The sequence below is a fragment of the Saimiri boliviensis genome, chromosome 13 (genome assembly GCF_048565385.1).
Source record: "Saimiri boliviensis isolate mSaiBol1 chromosome 13, mSaiBol1.pri, whole genome shotgun sequence".
NCBI lineage: Eukaryota > Metazoa > Chordata > Mammalia > Primates > Cebidae > Saimiri > Saimiri boliviensis.
The window spans coordinates 50,580,336-50,598,080 of record NC_133461.1 but is presented as its reverse complement, the minus strand read 5'-3'; the positions used below and the strand labels follow the sequence as shown (position 1 = coordinate 50,598,080).

The window sequence follows — 17,745 nt, the reverse complement described above, 5'->3', positions numbered from 1 at the left end:
CATCTCCATTTTCCCTGGGACACTTTATTCTGATTGTCCCTAAGGCAAACATGTATAATGAAGCTAAAATTATCCTGTTGCCCTCAAGAGTGGCTCCTCCTGTGTTCTTTTCCATTTCTGAAAAGGTCCTATTACTTTCCTGTCACCCACTCACAAAATCTGAGAGATGCTTTAACAATGGGAAAGCAAATTTGCTATTTTACATCTCATAATGTTTCTTTTTTTGTGTCTTCCTAAATTTATTACCTCTTAATTGGATATTCATTATCCTCCTAATTAGTCTCCCTGCAATTTTTACTAAATTAGTCTTCCCCAAACATTTGGTTTCTTATTTCTTAACATTTTGGACTGGATCCTCTGGTATCAGTGAAAGTCCCCATTCTTTTGCTGGCATTTGCGGCCTGGTGCTGCTGGGCCTCTTCTTCTCCTTTTTTGCTTTGCTTCTCTCTTAACACATGCCCTATCCTCCACTTGCTTTTATCTGAGCTCTCGGCAGCCCCCACTCATGGTATCTCTCTTCTTGGAACTTTCAGAATCTTCTAGTTTGATGTAAAAATCCTACTTTCTCAATGAAAACCATCCATGTCTCCAGTGAGTCATTCTACTCCCTTTAAAATGACTGTAGCACTTAGTCTGTACCTCTGTGAGGAAAGTATTTTTATTCCAGCTTCCATGGTTATTTGATTGTTTCATTGGAAAAACTCTTTTAACTGCAGCTAAATAATAAGCTAGGGTAGAATGCTATAGTTTTCCATAAATGCCTTTAAAGAGTAGATATTGCAGGGTTAGCTGAAAGACATGTAACTACAGATTTTAAAAAATGAGTATCTAAAAACATTGAATGGAAAAAAATGCGTGGAATGTTCATTAAGTCTGCAATTAATTTGAGGGCCTAATTCTTTTTTTTTTTTTTTTTTTGAGATGGAATCTTGCTCTGTTGCCTAGACTGGAGTGCAGTGGTGCAATCTTGGCTTACTGCGGCTTCTGCCTCCTGGGTTCTAGCAATTCTCCTGCCTCAGCCTTCTGGCTAGCTGGGATTATAGGCACATGTCTATACACCCAGCGAATTTTTGTATTTTGAGTAGAGATGGGGTTTCACCATGTTGGCCAGGCTTGTCTCAAACTACTGACCTGAGGTGATGTGCCCACCTAGGCCTCCCAAAGTGCTGAAATTACAGGCATGAGCCAACAAGCCTGGCCAATTCTTTTCATTTTTAAGAGGTTCTGTATCAAGCATATCTCCTCTGTGAGTTCTTCTCTGATCCTCAATATTGATATGAATTATTCTTCCTTTCTCCCTTTCAAAGTTGTTGAGCACCTCCTATACATCAGGTGCTGTGCTGGATGCCAGAGATGGTGGAATTTATAAGACAAGTGTGGTCCTTACTCAAATGGAGTTGGTATTCTCATAGGGAAAAGCATATTAAGCAAATAATTGCACAATTAATTAATCTATTACCATAGTGGCAAGGGCTCCAGCAACATGCTTTTGGAAGCTGGGAGACCAGAAATGGGGGTCCAGGATATGAAGAAAGGACTGGTTCAGTTTGAGTGTTAAGTCCTCTGTTCAGTAATTTTTATTTTATTCTAGGTAGTTGCTAGGGTTAATTGTTTAGGTGATGATCTCTTTATTTATTTTAATTTCATTAAATGTCAGTGTGTAGTCTTATAAATGTCTGTAACTCCCACTAGCATCAAGAACACTATCTTGCATTAACAACATATGTTTGAATTTGACTGAAGCAAAGAAACAGTCTCATTCTTGTACTGCTCCTTATTCAGACAACAAATTCACATTGGTTTTATACTGTTGGTAAGTGTTGTACATTTGCAAGACCTTATATGCTATTGTGGATCCTATGAACACTATATAATTTGAGACTTTGATTATTCATTCATCCCATGCACATACATTATACTACTACTGTATGTTGTTTTAAGCATTATATAAATAAGGATGAGATAGATAAAATTTGTAGCCCCCCCAAGGAAGCCAAAGTTTAATTGATCTGATGAAAATAAGTAGTTTATTAAAAAATATGATAATTATATAATATCATCAGATATTTGGAAAATAAGAAGTGCTTAATTTTTCTGGAGAAATTTTTGGGGGTAAAGTTCACAAGGGAGGTGATGCCTGAGATGATGAGTCTGGGAGGATGACTGGGAAGCTTCCAGGTGGACAGTCCTGGGATGGGAAGGGCTGTACATCCTAATATCGAGAGTCCGCTCAGGGACCAGACTAAGATGACAGGGAGAAGCAGGTGGGGTTGGGCATCATTCCAGAAGGGCCTGGGCTGATATAAACAGTCAGACCTTACCACATATATGATGGGGATTTTCAATAAGGTCGTGACAAGATTCATGGCATAAACATTCTGGTGGCAGTGGGGAGGTATGCCTGGGGGCAGAGGGATCTTCTAGAAGATGATTATAAATGCCCATCAGGAATCATTAGGAGAGATAATGGGATAAGAAAGAAGACAATGGGGTAAGAAAGAAGAAAAAGGGAGTTGAGACAAACTTAGGAAACTGCTCAGATTCAAAGCAGAAGGGTGACAGAAGTGTAAAAAATGGCTCCCCATTTCTTCTTTGAGAGAAGAAATAGAAGTAATAGTTTTTATAGGGGCCCTAGGGTGGGTGTGGGCATTCACTATATTCAATTTCATACCTCTTCAATTTAAGGTACCTTAGAGAGCTGGAGGTAGATATCAGGACTGAAAAGCTGGGAGTAGATTCAGAAGTTGTTGACTGGTGGAGGTGTACCTGGATTCATGGGCCTTGAAGGCACTGCCCAGGGAGTAATTTATAATATCCCTCTTAATAATGTATCTTTTGCGATTTACGTTGAATCTAGATAGAAGTGCAATTATATTTCTTCACACCATCAAGGAGCCCTAATTGTCTCTAGTCATTGATAAGATAAATGATGGGAGAGGGTTGGGTGCTCAAAAGTCAGTCTGTTCTGGGGACACCGGTCAGTGTGTCTCTCCCTGGTCCCTCTGTGCCACAGCTGCTCCTCTTAAATCTTGATTCAAGGCCTTCAGAAGCTGATGGCATAGTTATGAGAGGGGTGAAGACTGACTGCATTTCCAACAGACCCTGAGGACAATTGGGAAGAGTGTGAGTATGGAGTCCTTATCACCAGTGCCATCTGCCCTGTCTCCTTCTCCATCCTCACCCTCTACCCCTCCACCTTCAGTTATTCACTGAATATGTGTTTTCTGAGCATGAACTGTGCACCAGACACTGGGCTGTGTGTTGGCAGTATAACCAGGAAGACAGACTTGGTCTCTGATCTTATGGGGCATCCTTGGGGTCAGGGTCGGGTAGGGAGATACAAATAAGAAAACCAAGAATTACCTTACTTATGGGAGGGAATCAGATGGAGAAAAAACTTGGTGCAGGAAAGCATGAAAGACGAATCCTGGCTCGCAGGTGAGGGAGGGTATCTGGGGAGAAACTGTGAGCCAGACAGACTCATTTCTGTTTCCTGTCTCTGTGACTTATTTCCTCTCTCTTGAATATTATTCTCCATTTTGTTTGCCTAGTTAACAGGCTAGGGCATGGAGCAAGCTGGATTAATCACTGCATCAAACAGAAGAGGAGATACAGATAAGCTTATTTTACAGATGAAGGACCTGGGTTCAGAGAATTTAAATAACGTGCCAAGTTAACACAGTTATTGCTAGAGCTGGTGTCTCAAATCTCTTAGTTATGTCTGGCTTTTTTCAGCTGCATCATATATCAAGTAACCTATTCCTTGTTTAATGCCCATTAAATGAACTGGTGTCAGGAAAGCACCAGGCATATGCCTGTCACAAGAGAGTATGGTAGTTAAAAACATGGATTTTTGAGTCAGACAGAACTGGTTATATGTCCTCTTTTGTCATTTTCTCTCTGGATAACCTTGGTTATCCTATTTTGTTTTTCTGAGCTTTGGTTTCCTTATCTGGAAAATGAAGAGAGTAACAGCTTCTACCTTGTAGGGAAGTTGGATTATAGGAAATGCATGTAGAGATTGCTTAATGTAAATATTAGATATTTTTATTGATTTAGCCACTGAATATTTATTGAGCAATTTCCACATGATAAGCAGTTTTTAGTTAAGTATTTGTTTTCTACTCTGCTTTTTTCATTTCTTTCTCCTCTTCCTTCTGTCTCATAACTTGTAGCAAAGGTAAGTGTTCAATGGCAATCAAATCCAGTGGGGGGGAAAAAGGATGAAGACGATTGAGAGACAGAAATGGGAAACAGAAAATATAAAATTAAGTGGTCAGAAAGGCAAAGAAAGAAAACAGAAGGAAAGAAATCACAATGATGAGTAATAGGAAAGAACAGTGAACACTTGAGGATGGTGGATAGAGAGAGAAACTACTGAATTATAGTCTTCTCCAAGCTATGAGCTTTAAAACATTTAAACTGCTAAAAACACAAAATGGTTGTTCTGTTGTGAGGCTATTAAAGTTGATCCAACAAGCTAATTTCTTTGGTCATCTTGGATCCAAGGATTGAAACTATGATTTTATTTCCCGATTCCATCAATTTTTGGATTTAATTCCTATTTTTTTCTACTTGAAGTCAAACAAGGTTAAAATATGAGGACTGAGGACATAACACAACGTGAATGTCAAGGAGAAGTTTCTATTGGAAATAATGCTCTGGTTTGACAAGACCATCAGAAGCTGAAAGCAGACATAATCTTAATGTATATAAGTAGATAAGGCTTCTCCCTAAGGGGTTCAATATGCTTTTATAGATTTATCATTCTATTTTCTTTCCAAGTTTTGTAGCAAAAATAAGATTATTCTTTTGTTTTCAAATTTACAGATAAATACATAAAGATAGATTTGTGTAATAACATGTCCAAGGTCACTCTGTAAAATGAACGGAGGAGTTAGGAACGTCTTCCAGCTCTCTAATTCGAACCCAGTAAACACTAGTTAGCAGAATATTTTGTTTTTTAAAGAAACTCAAAACATGACATCATGAGGAACTGCAACTTGATAAATGAAGTACATTCAAAATGTTTGACCCTCACTATTTTATTTCTTACATTTGTGTCTGTGCATATCAAATGTGGATGGGAATAGCAAAATACAATCAATTATATTTGGCATGAAAGAAGTAGAATAAGTTGGTGTTTTGACTATTAGGATTTAAACTTTCATTGGAGTTTTAGGTATCTAATAGATTTGGGATATAGCTCTTTAATATTTCCATGCATTTAGCTTTCTGAAATCAGTATTGGTCAGCCAGCCTCCCCTCCCTTCGCATTTCAGGTTAATGCCAACAATAATGTGTGTATCCAAGAAGGTTACGGAGGAGCAATGGAGAGGTGCACCCTGACTCTGACACCTTGTTCTAAAGAATACAGTTGCTAGACAGAGTTCTTGCTCTTGTTCTCTGGAATGTGATGGAAAGGAAGGAACCAGCTGCCCTGGGTTGTAATTCCAAAATAGCAAGTTTTCTTTCTCTCTCTCTCTCTCTCTCTCTCTCTCTCTCTCTCTCTCTGTGTGTGTGTGTGTGTGTGTGTGTGTGTGTGTGTGTGTGTGTGAGAGAGAGAGAGAGAGAGAGAGAGAGAGAGAGAGAGAGAGAGAGAGATCAGCATGGATTGGCAAGAAAAATATTTTCATAGGTAAGGGGGATGAGTCCATAAGGTGACACGGGAATAGGGGACACCAGGGGCCCAGAGCATGGGTCATCCGTGGAGACAGGAGTTGGGATGCTCCCCTGGGATGGAGATTAGAAGTGCAAGAGAGAAGCAAGTTGTTGTGAGGTCAGGAGCATGGGAGCTGGGTAGACCTTCACAGTATGAAGAACATCAGCTGTTGGATCACATCACCCAGGTCCTCCACACATTAGTCAGGTGATTTTAGGACAGTGTCATCATTTGTGCCTCCCTAGAATGAGACCTTGAGTCAAGGGGTTGAGAGCAAGTTATTAATTTAGTGTTGATTCCAGGAAACACAGTCAGGAGAGTAGAGAACTGAGGAGAGAAAGGTACAGACTATAGGTGAATTATCAAGCAAGTTAGCACAGCGGGAACCGGAGCTGAATTCTGCTGAGGAGCCCTGAGAGCAAATGTAGAACATGTCTCCCCGGAGTTACTCCACACAATCCTATCAGCTGTGGTTGAGAGTTTCTGCAGGGAGAGATCTGGTAATTCCAGTCTGCTCTACAGGCAAGCACGGTGGACTCACTCAGGCAGAGTCACAGGGGTGGGTAGTTAGCTAGAAGTCTGGCTGGAGTGCAAGAGAATGTTAAGACATAAAGAAATATGGGAAGACACAACTGGATTCTTACAGAGAGTCCATTAACATTCTTGAGTCTGTCTTCTCATTTATAAAGTGGGAATTCCAAGAACTATTTTGGAAATGTTGAAATGTAAATGATGGAATTTGCTGGGATCCAGGACCCCAAACACTCTGTCTTACCATAGTAAGAGATCCCAGTTCTGTCTTCCTATATTCCTGTATTCTTTCTATGGAAGTGTCCATGGTGGATGTTTGTGTCTATGCACACAAACAAGGCTGAGAAAAGGAACACCCTACAGCTAGATGGAACCCTAATCCTGTTGAGCTAAGACTATACAGATTTGTGGGAATTCTGTGGCTCAGAGAAGGCAATCCTACCTTTGGGCAGGAGGCCTCTTTGGACCCTTAACCAAGAGCCATGCTAAAATCTCAGCCCTCTGATTCTCAAACTCTGATACTGGGAAAAGATGAGTCTTTTTGAGAATTAACTAGATAAATGCAGTTATTAAGTACCTAGTATAGTACCTGACATATAGTATCTGCCAGTTTCTCTAAAATGTGAACGCATCCTGTCTCTGTGCCTTTCTTCTCTGAGTTTCCTTTCTTCTCTGATATACTGGGCCTATCACCTATAATGCTGCCTTCCCAACTTCAGATTAAAATGACCATTGTAACAGGCCCTTGTGCCTAAGTGGTGACGGAAGTGGATGTTAATTCAATTAATAGTATCCATAGGTCAGTGGGCAACCAATGAGGGGACCTGGAGCAAGAGACTATCCAAGCAGGTACAGAGTAAGTAGCTAAATCAATGTGTCTATCTCCCTTTTGGGCTGTAGACTGAAAAATATGGAGAGTGGTCAGTTATTAAGGGGTAGTAGGAGAGAGGAGAGAGAGAGAAAGAGAAAAGAGGGGCTGGGTGCAGTGGCTTATGCCTGTAATCCCAGCACTTTGGGAGGCCAAGGTGGGTGGATCACAACGTCAGGAGTTCGAGACCAGCCTGACCAACACAGTGAAACCCTGTCTCTGCTAAACCTACAAAAATTAGCCAGGCATGGTGGCATGCACCTGTAATCCCAGCTACTTGGGAGACTGAGGCAGGAGAATCGCTTGAACCTGGGAGGCGGAGGTTGCAGTGAGCCGAGATTGTGCCACTACACTCTAGCCTGGGCAACAGAGCAAGACTTTGCCTCAAAAAAAAAAAAAAAAAAAAAAAAAAAAAAAAAAAAAACAAGAGAGAGAAAAGAGAAGGCACAAAAACAGCAGAATAGGAGCCTGAGAGAGCATCTGAGTCAAGATAAGGTGAAGTTGGGGGCTATGATGTAAGTGACAGACCTTTTCCAGGAAGCAGCATAAACCTGCTCTCAACCCTGCTCAACACCCCAGTGCCTACTAGTCCAAAGTCACTTGAGTCCTAGAGAAGCATTTCCAAGCATGAGAGCAGTAGGGGCACTGGCAGGAATGCATTCCATTCGTCTCACGGGATTAAGCATCTGCTGGTCCCAGATCAGATTGCCCTGTGTCAGCACCTTTGAGTGACACACACGCCCCTCTGGCTTATGCCACTTGCATAGTTGACAACTCAGCTCTACTCAAGGCAGCTCCCCAAAGCCTGGTCTAACCCTCACTGGAGAGCAGGCAGCTCAGACTTTGGTGCTGCCATGTGTTACCTGGGCCCTGTGTTAGAAAGAGAGATTGCCTATGGCATCATATCATGCCATGGGGATTCTGAGTCCATGCGGAGTGGGGTTTACTTTCAGGATTTCATTCTGAGAAAGAATGAAAAGGAAGAATATAGAACTAAACTAGCAGGAAAGCAGAAGGACAGAAGAGAAGAGTCGAGTCAGGTGGGTTGTTGTATGATGATGTTAAAGTGAAAAGAGCCCTAATGAAACTAAGTGAGCATCAGACGGATATTTGCAAGATCTATGTATGCATGCATTCAGATACATTTTTATCAATTTTATTTTTTAAAATATTTCATTAAGTTTTGAAGCTTTTAAGGGGTTTCCAAAATGGGTTGCCTATCCTAAAAACAGCTGTACTTGATTCAAGATGCCAATTAAATGGGTATTGGAAGCAGCCATGACCATAGCCTCTCCTTGTGTTCTTTGCCAGGGCAGGTATAAGCTGTGTTGATCCTGACCTTTTGGCCTGAGGATGCAAGTCTTTAGTATCCTTACAACTTCACTCCCAAGAGCTGGTATAGAATGAGCTCTTCTGGCCATGGGAGGATTGCAGAGGGGTGCCTGCCACCTGCAGCCCAGCCTCAGTAAGTGCAACTGTGCAGTTGGCAGAGGGGAGGGAGCTGGGGCATGCCAACCCTTTCTGTTACTTCCTGTAGGCATAGCCCAAGTCCCAGGAAGCAGAGTATACCCAGGATGGGGAGGATGGGGGGAGGTGAGAGGAGCTGTTTCTCCCCCCATCCATTACTTACTAGTCCATAGCCACTTGAGCCATGGGAACAGCAATGCTAACCACAATAGCCGTAGGGACCCAGCAGGAGACTGGTGATGACATTGCAATGCGTCTCACTCTGTCACCAAGCTCGAGTGCAGTGGCACGATCTTGGCTCACTGCAACCTCCACCTCCCGGGTTCAAGCAATTCTCTTGCCTCAGCCTCCCAAGTAGCTGGGACTACATGCACATGCCACCACACCCAGCTAATTTTTGTATTTTTAGTAGAGACAGGGTTTCATGATGTTGGCCAGGATGGTCTTGATCTCTTGATCTCATGATCTGCCCACCTCGGCCTCCTAAGTGTTGTAATTACAGGTGTGAGCCACCGTGCCTGGCTTGTAATGCTCTGTTACATGAAGACACGGATGGATAGGAGTCTACCTAGTCCTCTCTAGAGATACAGATATCATAAAGCAGGCAAATGTAACTCCCTAAACACTCTTTAGATGGTGTATCATCACCTCCTTCCCTCACCACAATTCTGTAGTCTGTACCTTGGGAGGAACAAACACGTCTTGTTGCACCTTGCCCAGAAATAATATCACAACTTATTAACTCCATCTACTCCCACACAAGGGATAATTGTCCACAGAAGGGATAAGGAAGTCTCGAGTGCCATACAGGGAATTTTCCTAGGGCCTTCCATCATTTTAGGCCACTATTAACTCACCTATAGTCAGTACTGTAGCAAGATGAAAGTCTATGGATTTGGGTACCATACCTCTGTAAAAAACAAGGAAAAGACTTGTACTTCTGGATTAATTCACAGACCTGCGGGAAGACCCTCTTGTCTTTTGAGATTCCCAAATCCCTGGAGCCTGCTTTGTCCTGAGCAAAGAGGGCTGTCTTTTCTCAGTTGGCAAGGAAGGTCCATTTGTTTGCCTCCACTCCTGCCAGGGCTCACTCTCCCTCACTCTCCTTCAGTTACGGGAGAGCTCCTGAAGCAAGGCTGGATGGAGAGGCTGCGTGGTAAGAGTGGGTTCTGGATGAGTATGAACTGAGGACTTCACATGCATCATGTGCTGCACAAATTAATTGAATTTAATCCTTACTCCAGCTCTGACAGGTGGTTGAGATCATATCTTTATTAAACTTGCTCAGCGTTTTATAATGGGCAATTAATTGCTGGAGTTGGGATTAAAATCCAGTCTCGTCCAGCTCCAAAATGGTATGTTTCTCGCTACCTAACCAATCCTTGCCTCTCAGTGACATCACATCTCTAACTACAAGAATGTTTCCTTGCTATCAAATCCAAGTGAACACAATCCTTTGTACCGAGTTACCCTGAGGAAGCCAAATGCGCCTGAGTCAACTCTAGTTAGAATGAACGAGGACATAACACCACCTTTGGTTGCTCCAGTTCTCCAATTTAAAATAATATATGTTGGGTACCTAGAACTGATGCTCTACTGAACAATCCCAAATATCTGGAATGGCCAAAGTACTAGACTCTTGCTCCTGGTCTTCAGAGCTACCTCTCTCCCATTTCCCAGGTTACTGGGCTGAACTGGATGTGGGACATGCATCTCACAACCTATGGTGGCTCACAGGGTCTTTTGCAAATTGGTCCATGCGCCTGTAGACTCCTCCAGGTGTCCTCCTCATTCTGAAGCAATGATGTAAGCCAGCACTGCCTGGACTTTGAGTCTCTCCTCAGGTAGCACAAACCATACAGTGATTGTGATCATCTGCTCAGCTTTGATGACAGCCTTGCGACAAAGCTTTTGATCTTCACAGCATCTTTATCTCCTCTTCTGACTCCACACTACTGTTAGAAACACATATGCCTAGATTTTGTGATTATAGGGTGATCATAGCTTCACTCCATCCATGTTCGTTTTTTCAAGACAATTTATTTTAAATCTTGTCATTTTCACAGCTGCAAATCTGGGAGAACGAGTCAACACTTGTGGAGCGGTATGTGGGAGCAGGATCAGCGTGAAACGGGGCAAGCTGAAGGTATCTTTCAACCCCTGATAAACTCTCAGGAACCAGCCAACCTGGTCCCCATGGCTTTTTGTCATGAGATGCTCACTCTATAATGCCATTTCCGTGGTGATTTATACCTTGAAGAAGAACATTTATTTCCTGCCACCAGTAAGAGACCACCTGAGTGTTCAGTTGCAGCAACTTCAACTCCTCATATGCATCAGTAGCATTGTCTTTTCTGGGCCTCTCTTATAGAACTCATTTTTAGCAAAGTCAAGTTTCCGTATTCTAGGTAGTAACTTCTCAGATGGATGGTTAAAAAGATGGAAGCAAAACATTTTCATGTACTGCATTTCAGTTACTTTCCCTGGGGTTCTATCACCCTTCAAGTGGTTATCTCCACAATCACTGGTGTCATTCTGCTCCATTAATCACATTCCCCTGCCTTTATACAGGCACTTTTCTCTTCAATGTCTTCTTCAAGGTATTTCTACTTGCCAGCCCTGAGCTGTTTCAGAATGAGGAAGACACCTGGAAGAGTCTACAGGTGCATAGACCAATTTGCAAAAGACCCTGTGAGCCACCGTAGGTTGTGAGATGCATGTCCCACATCCAGTTCAGCTCAGTAACTTGGGAAATGGGGGAGAGGTAGCTCTGAAGACCAGACTTAGTACATTTTTAACCTCCATCCATGCTTGCACCTGTCAGTTGCTCTTAAATCAGCACTTTTAACCCAATCAACCTCAATCACTGGAATAAGATACCCAGCTGAACAACTTGGAGTCACTGAATCAATCTCTTATCTGTAAGAGGTAATGATGCCTACCCAATGGAGTTCTGAAAAATATGTAATGCCTGACCTGTAGTGTATACTCACTATATGTGGCTTTTAACCATAACCTTTATATTTTTGCCAAGAGTATCACCTTTCTGAAGCAACACTGAGAACCTCGTGCTAATCGTGTCTTAGATTGCTCATTCCTTTCCTATATTTAGACATCAAATTCCATTCATTTTCCCCTGGAAATATTCATTCTCATCATCAAGATTTTGCTTAAACATATTTTGTTTTCATATCCAGATTATCTCAGCTGGAAGAATTAATAAGCAACACATTCATTCAAGAAGTATTTACTGAGCACCTAATATGTGCACTATTTTCTGGTGTTGGAGCTAAGGGGCAAATGACTCTGATAAGTCTCTGTTCTCAAGGTACTTACATTCATGTGGGTGAAAACAGATAACAAACAAGGAAAAAGTTGGACAAACCAAAAAATTTAGGTGGTGCCAAGTATGATGAAAACACTAAAACGGAGTGATGCAATAGAGGATGTCAGAGGGAAAGTGGGAAGATTCCCTTAAATAGATGTCCAAGGAAGATCTCTCTGAGGAGAAGCTACTAGGGCTGAGATCTGAATGACAACAAGGAACCCAAGAGCTAGAAGCAGAGTGTTTTGAAGATGGCCAGTCGGTGCAAAGGCCATAGCATGTGAATGGGCCTGGCCAGGTGGAAGGACAGAGGGCAAGGCTGTTGTGGTTGCCCTGTGAGTGCAAACGGCCCAAGATGGGATGAAAGAGGAGGTCAGGACCACACCTTATAGGAGTATCAGATCAGGGTCAGGGCTTTGGATGTTAGCAGGGGTGCAGTATCAGCCATGGGGAGTTTTAGACAGGTAAAGAAATAATTCACATTTTCTAAAGCGTACACTGCCAGCCAAGTGGCAAACGACTTGGGCCTGATAAGAGCGGGAGCAGCAGGAAACCTGAAGAGGCTGGAGAGAGACTGGTGACTGGTACCAGTGGAGATAGAGCCAAAAGGAAAATCCAGGATATAGTTTCAGGAAAAATTTCATACCGATTTCCTGAGGTCATTTCTGAACTCGAGCATTCTGAGTACTGCTACATTGTGTTTCCTGCTGAATCAAGTCTAAATCACTTCAGTTTTCAAAGCACTCCGTGATCCTTCCCTGAACACTGTAGTTTTCATTGATGATTGGCTTTTTCGAACTCCCACGTGATCCATACTGTATAATTAACAAGCAAGCAAGAAATAACACACCCTCTGCTATTCTGTGCGGCGTTTCAGGTTTTTAGTCTTTTCTTTCAAGATAGAAAACTCCTTTAGAATAGGAACTCTGCTGGCACTTTCTTCCACTTCCTCCAGAGCACTTATCACAGTTCTGTACACAGGGCACATGTGGAAATTGCTTATTGATTGATTAAAAGCATACATCACTGGCATTTGTCTCGTATTTCTCTTATATGAAGAAGGGTGATTATCTGTCAATATTCATTGCATCATTGAACCAATGTGCAATGCATTAATCATCACTGAGATAACCAGATGAGGCTTTATTGTAATCTCCTTCTATTTTGTGGAGATAATTTCACTTGCTTTGGAGTTTATGAGGCCATAAGTGGCTCCCATCTGTTGATGAACATATTTCTAAGAGTCATTTAGTCTCAAGTATGGAATACTTGAGGGGAAGTTAAATTGTAACTTTTATATTAAGTGTCATCTTAGTAACAGAACCAAAATTGGAAGCATGTGTTCAATTTTGGTTTTTCATTTTCAAAGCTTTATGTCAGGCAAAGAATTAATTTCATTTGTTTACAAAGTAGATTATGCCTAATAAAATCTCTTTTGTTTATGGTCACATTTTAATCAATCCATTGCTTTAGAAAATGAGAGAATTCGGATTGGCTAATCATTCAACATAAGTAAATTACATTATTCCACATCCACAGAACACCGGCCTAATTTCATTATCCAGTAATTGTGTGATGAAATATCCCCTTTAATACATTTTGAGCAGGGCATATACCAGTGATGAAACAGGGAGGAATCTTGTTTATTCCATCCTTGTTTGATGATTGACCACAGAGTAGAACATAACACTTCTGTGTATATTAACTTTTTCCACATTAAGGTTAATAAAGACAAGGTAGTTTTCACTGGATCCTTACTGGTACTCTGAATTTTCACTATTTGTCTGCATTTCTTCTCCTTCCCAGAAATTTATTTTCTGGGAAAAACAAGTGCTACTTTGACAAATAAAGCTTAAATAAAATTGGTTTCAATTTATGCATAATAAAAGGAATGACTGGTAACTTTCTATCTCTAGTGAGAGGTGGAAAACTCTCCAGCGTGCCTTCCTTCACTCCTGAGGTTCTGGTGAGCACCAAGGAATATTACCTCTGCAAAATGCAGACACATGCAAAAGGATACATCTAATTTAAGGGATGTCTATGGATAGATATTTGACGGATCTGCCCTAGGGGATGTAGACCTCATATACAACACGGATTTCTCAGAAGTGGCTCAGTATTCATGATCGCTATTTCTTAAAACACAACTCTTTTATGTCACTAAGCAACTTTTATCCTAGATGATGAACACTCAAATACTTCTTTTGCATAAAGCCAGAAAATATCAAGTTTTCATTTGAGTCCTTCATTCAAGGTCTTTATCACAAGAAGAAAGAATAGCATTAGTAAAATATTTTAAAGGTGGACAAAGAAAAAATACTGTATTTTAGAATGAATATTCAAAGATACTCCAAAAAATACTGTATTTTAGAATGCATATTCAAAGATATTCCAAAAAAGACTGTATTTTAGATTGCATATTCAAACATGATGGCAAGTGGGGTGATTTTGGCCATAGCTTTAACCTATGAAGTGAGTGAATGTCTTTCTACATGGAGGTGTTTGAGTTATTGAATACTGCATGCTCTACTAATTGTGCTTTTTGCTGTTAGAACTTGGCTACTGCCTTTTGTTACTATGTGTTGAGAGAAAAATCTCACATGATGATGCTAACCATTTTGCCAATAAAATATGCTAAGCTGAAACATTTCAGTTACTCAGTTCGTCTTCTGATACAGATGTTAGCAAGTAGAGAAGGATATGGTTTGAAAAACTCAACAGAAAGGAGGAAAAAGATGAGAAAAAGATTAACGAGAAAATTATTCATGGACTATTGAGTGTTAGCATCTTAAGTGGTGTGGTTAATTTACATTAAGTGGTAAATTAACTATTTTTATTTTTCATAAATGCTACATTTTCAGTAGTTTCATTACTCCACATTTTCTCACGTGGGTACATTCACAATGACACTGTTATTACTAACAATCAAGAACTCGTAAGAGAGTTTTTAGAAGTAAGGTACCTTTCTAAAAAATACAAAAATGAGCACATTTTAGAGTGACAAAAAGGCCTCTACATCAAACTCTCATTTTATTTCCATGATATTTCCGCCGGGGCTCTACCAAGGAAAACCGGCAGTGGGCCACAGATTATACCAATGTATACTTTTTCCCCCTCCCAGTTTTTCATCTCTTTTCAGGTGACAGATAGTTTTCTCTTAAACCAGATTCACCTGATTTTTCACTTATTTAATTAAAAAAGTAATTTACTGCTCAACAGGGATCCCAGAGTAAGTGTATGCTCATCTTCATTGTTAAAACACTTTGAAAAAAGACACACCACATCACAAATATTGTATTCCAGGGTCTCAGAACAGACTGCTTTCATACTGGTGTCAGAGTTGGGGGGTTAATAAGGGTGGTCATAAGTGAGATCATTTAATTAATAGAATAACTTCCAGAAAAGGTGGGAGTGTAGTATAAGGGTGAAGGGAAAGGAATTCAGAATGAGATACACCTGGATTCGAATTTATGCTCTGCCACTCACCAGCTGAGTGCCTTTGAAGAAAGATATTTAAAGTAGCCCAGAATAGAGGCTGATTGCTCACATTGTAGATAGCACTGGATTGCCTTATTTAATTCTGGCGTGACCACTCACGCGTGATCTTGGACAGACTAATTCGCCTCACTAAGATGACTCTTTCGATTTATTTCTACTTCACAGGATCACTGTTGTGAGGTTTAAGACAAATGATTTAATGTAAAATTTAGCATAATACCTACACACATAAAGCTCATCAAGCATTGAATAATAATGCTAGCCATTACTATTATTAATATCATGCTAAATGTGGCAGGACATGAAAAATTTCTAAACCTGATTTCAAGCCCGAGTTTCCACCTGTGTAAAGTGAAGATTAACATCCTGGTCCTCACAGGGTTGTCGTGACAAATACATAGGCTATGGAGCACTGGGTGATTAGCACAATTATTGATGGCAATTATCAGAAGCATTGAGTGTTTGAGAATTATCTGCATATTTGATTGTGAATAGTTCTCATTGTGTTTATTCCAACCACTATTTTCTTTTTGGTGATCATGCTTTTAAAACATCCGAGAGCCGTTGTCCCAGCCTCGCTTTGTCTTGTCAATCTATATACCTTTTCATAGATACCCTTCACATTTCAACTGTCTTGGCTTCCAATGAAAGAGGCAAAGCCCAGCACTTTGACATTTACACTTAAGTATTTTCTAGGTAGAAGCCATCTGACCTTTAAAAAAGTCATCTTTTATAAATTCTTCTTTGTTAACCACCATTAGTGTCACCACTTTTCGATCCTTTCAATCTTTCTTTCAAGATTTTAAAAAGACTCATAAATTGGATAGCTTTTCTAAAAGTGCAATTCTCTCAATTCTGAAGGCAATCTTTTTTTTTTTTTTTTTTTTTTTTTTTTTTTTTTTTTTTTTTGAGACAGAGTTTCGCTCTTGTTACCCAGGCTGGAGTGCAATGGCGCGATCTCGGCTCACCACAACCTCTGCCTCCTGGGTTCAGGCAATTCTCCTGCCTCAGCCTCCTGAGTAGCTGGGATTACAGGCACGCGCCACCATGCCCAGCTAATTTTTGTATTTTTAGTAGAGACGGGGTTTCACCATGTTGACCAGGATGGTCTCGATCTCTTGACCTGGTGATCCACCCGCCTCGGCCTCCCAAAGTGCTGGGATTATAGGCTTGAGCCACCGCGCCCGGCCTGAAGGCAATCTTAAGACGGAATTAGGGACATGTGGGATCTTTACTAGCTCCATTAGTGCTGAACTTGCAAAGAGAAAATCTTGAAGTCAAAATTGTCTCCTTGAGTGCATGGCCATCTTGAGAAGAATAGTGCAAGGTAAGGTAATCCCACTTTAAATTTAGAAGTTCTAAAGTTCACACTACACTGAAAAGTCATCAGTGAGTGGCACTGCCATGCTTACATTAGAGGAAAGAATCAGGTGCTCAAGTCTTGAACCTGGCAAACCAATCGGCAATATGGATATGGACATAAGGGTAAAAAGATCCAGATCTCTCTGCCCTTCGATTCTTTCATTCCCTGACTGACCATTATTCATAATAAGCATGTGCAATCTTGGTTTGTTCCTTCTGTTTTTAATTTAGAATCCTTACCTAGGAGGGGAAGGAATGATACCTTGTTCCTGCCTGATAAGAATCAATGACACAGCAGTTCTGAACATTCCTGTGTATACGGAGTAGACTGTCTAAATTTAGCAGCCCCTCTAGCTACTAGAATAAGAATTTAGTGATCTGAAGAATTTACATTCTGCCAGTAATTGATTGAGTTGTTATGATATGCAAGGCCCAACACTGGACACAGAAATGAACCAAACATGATCTCTTCCCTTTAGGGCGATGCTGTGTAGTCTCAAAAACCACGCTGGGATATAAATGATTAGAATATAGGGTAGAAAATGTAAAATTCTATAGCAAAAGGGCAGAGAAAGTAAAATGGGGTCACAGAAGAGAGTGATTATTCTTAGCTGTGTGATAAAAGAAAGCTTCATGGAAAAGGTACTATCTGAGTTAGGACTTACATGAGCAAATTTTGTACATGCAGAGAAGGAGATTAGTATGTGATGAAAGTTTTATAAAGAACCAATAATTTTATATAAAGGAATAGAATGGGAAATAAGTCTAGGAAGGCGGGGAGAATCCTCTCCAAAGGAGTACAAGATCACAAGATCCCAAGCCTTTGTATTTCATACTCAAAGGTTAGAAATACTATGTATGGCTTTCCATCAGAATCCCATAATGAGTTTTTGAAATTGCAAATGTCTGAGCAGCATTCTTCCCAACATTTGTGGGGCCTAGAACAAGAGCATGAATGGAGGCCCACATACTATATGTCAAACTATTTCAAAGTTTTAAAGGAAGCTACATCCAAGACCCAGACCTTGTTCC

The 17,745-nt window shown here is 40.8% G+C and overlaps 1 protein-coding gene and 1 long non-coding RNA gene across 9 annotated transcripts in view; one reads left to right on the top strand and one right to left on the bottom strand.

Moving 5' to 3' along the window:
* Window positions 1–17,745, bottom strand: part of CHST9 (carbohydrate sulfotransferase 9) — a 300,891-nt gene that overhangs the window by 16,562 nt on the left and 266,584 nt on the right. The window lies entirely within an intron of this gene.
* The window catches only part of LOC141580804 (uncharacterized), a 262,687-nt gene that overhangs the window by 225,081 nt on the left and 19,861 nt on the right, over window positions 1–17,745 (top strand). For 2 of the 3 annotated variants that reach the window (XR_012513134.1, XR_012513135.1), the window contains exon 5: window positions 10,595–14,870. This is a non-coding gene — a long non-coding RNA (uncharacterized LOC141580804). Of the gene's footprint in view, window positions 1–10,594; window positions 14,871–17,745 lie in introns of those variants that run through there. The other variant, XR_012513136.1, reaches the window with a different exon arrangement.